Genomic DNA, 3,181 nt, shown 5'->3' on the forward strand with positions numbered 1-3,181 from the left:
CCTAGCTTCTGAACCCTATCCATGCCAGGGAGAACCTCCCAGGCACCGGTGGACTGCCATACTCTCAGCTGGCTTGCAGGACAGGGGGCTGCGGCACCCTGGGGCCAGACAGACAGAGCTCAAGCCTCAGGCCCGGTCCCAGCTTCTAATACGTAGCCAGGCCGAGGAGAGCTGCCCTGTGCTCCGGTGGATCCCCGTCCCCAGTGCCCTGACCCTCACCTGGCTTGCTAGACAGGGGGGCTCCCACACCCCAGAGCCCGCCGGACAGAGCTCAAGCCCCGGGCCCTTTCCCAGCTTCTGAGCCCTAGCCAGACTGGGGAGAGTGTCCCTGGGCCCTGGTTGACCCCCGTCCCCAGAGCCTGGACCCTCGACTGGCTTGCAAGATGGGGGCTCCTGCACCCAGGGGCTTGCCGGATGGAGCTCAAGCCCCAGGCCTGGTCCCAGCTTCTGAACCCTGGCCAGGCTGGGGAGACCCTCCCTGGGCCCCGGTGGACCTCCGTCCCCAGTGCCCGGACACTCAGCTGGCTTACAGGACGGGGGGCTCCCGCACCCTGGGACCCGCAAGACAGAGCTCAAGCCCTGGGCCTGATTCCAAGCTTCTGAGCCCTAGCCAGGCCTGGGAGAGCCTCCTCCATCCCCAGCGCCCGGACACTCTGCTTGAACCAAGGAGGGTTAAGCCCAGGCCATGTCCTCTCCCTGCTGGCCTGCCTGGAGAACCCATTTCCCTCGACTATTGAGCCCCTAAGTAGTGCAGAACCCTGGGGATAGACAAAAGTTGGAGTTAACCCGGCCGGCAAGCAGGCCGGTCATCTGGTCACCTGGCCTGCAGGGCCACCTGGTCACCTGGCCCGCAGGGCCATCTGGTCATCCGACAGGTCACTTCCTCTAGATAGTCAAGTTTGATCATCTTCTCGGTGCTCCAACAGGGCTGTTGCCGGCCCAGGTGGGGCCGATCGAGGACCTCATTAAACTATCCGATCGGTAGAAGTGATGGGCGGTGTGTACAAAGGGCAAGGACTTAATCAGCGCCAGCTTATGTCCCGCACTTACTCAGAATTCCTTGTTCATGGGAAATAATTGCAATCCCCAATCCATATCACGAATGGGGATCAGCGGGTTACCTACACCTGTTGGAGAAGTGTAGAAACATGCTAATCCATTCAGTGTGGCACGTGTGAGGCCCCAGACATCTAAAGGCATCACAAACCTGTTATTGCTAGATCTCGTGTGGCTGAACGCCACTTGTCCCTCTAAGAAGTTGGAGGCTGACCACTGGGGTTCGCATAACTAGTTAGCATGGAAGAGTCTCGTTCGTTATCGGAATTACCCAGGTAAATCGCTCCACCAAGTAAGAATGGCAATACACCACCACCCATAGAATCGAGAAAGAGCTATCAATTTCCATTTCTGAGCCTAGTGAAGTTTCCCATTTTGAGTCAAGATAAGCCACATGCTCCACTCCTGGTGGTGCCCTTCCATCAATTTTCAACTTTGCAACCATACTCCCCCCAGAACCCAAAGACTTTGGTTTCCTGGAAGCTGCTGGGTGGGTCATGAAAATAACACAGCCAGATTGGTAGTCGGCATTGTTTATGGTCGGAACTACGACGGAATCTGAACGTCTTTGAACCTCCGACTTTCGTTGTTGATTAATGAATGAAAACATTCCTGGCAAATGCTTTCGCCTTTGGTTCGTCTAGCACCGGTCCAAGAATTTCACCTCTAGCATCACAATACGAATGCCCCTGACCATTCCTCTTATTTCGGGGCCCCAGTTCCGAAAACCAACAAAATAGAACCAGAATCCTATTCCATTATTCCTAGCTGAAGTAGTAAGGCGATCGGCCTGCTTTGAGCACTGTAATTGTTTCAAAGTAAACGCTACCGACCCCCAGGAACCTCTGTCAAGAGCATCAAGGGCGGGCTGAGAGGCAGGGGCTGGGGCAGGCTGCGGACCGTTAGCTTAATCCCAATATCCAACTATGAGCTTTTTAACTGCATCAATTTTAATATATGGTATTGGAGCTGGAATTAACTTGGCTGCTGGCACCAGACTTGCCCTCCAATGGATCCTCGTTAAAAGATTTAAAGTGTACTCATTCCAATTACAGGGCTTATTTTTCGTCACTACCTCCCCGAGCAAGGAGGGGATAATTTGCATTCATGCTGCCTTCCTTGGATGTGGTAGCCGATTCTCAGGCTCTCTCTCTCCAGAATTGAACCCTGATTTCCTTTTACCCAGGGTCACCATGGTAGGCACAGAAAGTACCATCAAAAGTTAATATTGCAGACATCTGAATGTATTGTTGCCGTCACTGGGACGAGCGATCAGCCTGAGGTTATCTAGAGTCACCAAAGCTGCCTGGTGAGCCCGGATTGGTTTTGGTCTGACAAATGCATGCATCCTGGGAGGTCAGCACTCATCAGCATGTATTAGCTCTAGAACTGCCACAGTTATCTAAGTAACAGATGGAAGGATCAAAGGAACCATAACTGATTTAATGAGCCATTTGCACTTTCATTGTACCGGCTGTGTGTACTTACATGTGGATGGCTTAATCTTTCAGACAAGCATATGCTACTGGCAGGATCAACCAGGTAGCTGCACCTGCTAACGGGGTGGGTTTGCGTGCCCATCTCCCCGACCGGCTACCTTCACGCACCTGCTACTGGAAGGAGGCCACCTGCCTGGGTGGGAGGGCTCACTGGATGGGTGGGGAGGTGCAGTGGCATAGGCACAGGCGGAGCCAGCCATGTCCCCGGAAGGGAGATGCGGGCCGAGGCACAGCCTGAGCAAGACACATGGGTGCCGGAGCCAGGCGGCGGCGACACCCCACAGAACGGTTGTTTTGAGCTGCTGTGGAAAAAAGGTGGGCAGAGAGGCCTACGGACCTGCAGGCAGCAGCATCCGAGGGTCTGGTACCACCCAATCCATTCTGCTCGTGTCAGACCACTGGGGGGCACGAGCTGCCGGGGACACTTGGCCTTCACTCTGCTCGTTAGGGTGAAGGGCCTCCCACCAGGCAGCAGGCCCTTGAGTCAGACGGTCCATGTGGGGTGAATCAACAGCCGAGGCTGTCCAAGCAGTCCATCCCTAAAAGGACCGAGAGCGCCCAATCAATCAAAGTACTGCTTGGGCATCCCCAAGCAGGCCCCCCTGCATGGGGGATGCCGGCTTTGC

General features: G+C 55.1%; 1 pseudogene; it reads right to left on the reverse strand.

Moving 5' to 3' along the window:
* Positions 1-836: 836 nt before the first annotated feature.
* On the reverse strand, positions 837-2,601 carry LOC144829987 (18S ribosomal RNA; annotated as a pseudogene).
* Positions 2,602-3,181: the final 580 nt, after the last annotated feature.

This window comes from Lissotriton helveticus, chromosome 4_1 (genome assembly GCF_964261635.1).
Source record: "Lissotriton helveticus chromosome 4_1, aLisHel1.1, whole genome shotgun sequence".
Lineage (NCBI taxonomy): Eukaryota > Metazoa > Chordata > Amphibia > Caudata > Salamandridae > Lissotriton > Lissotriton helveticus.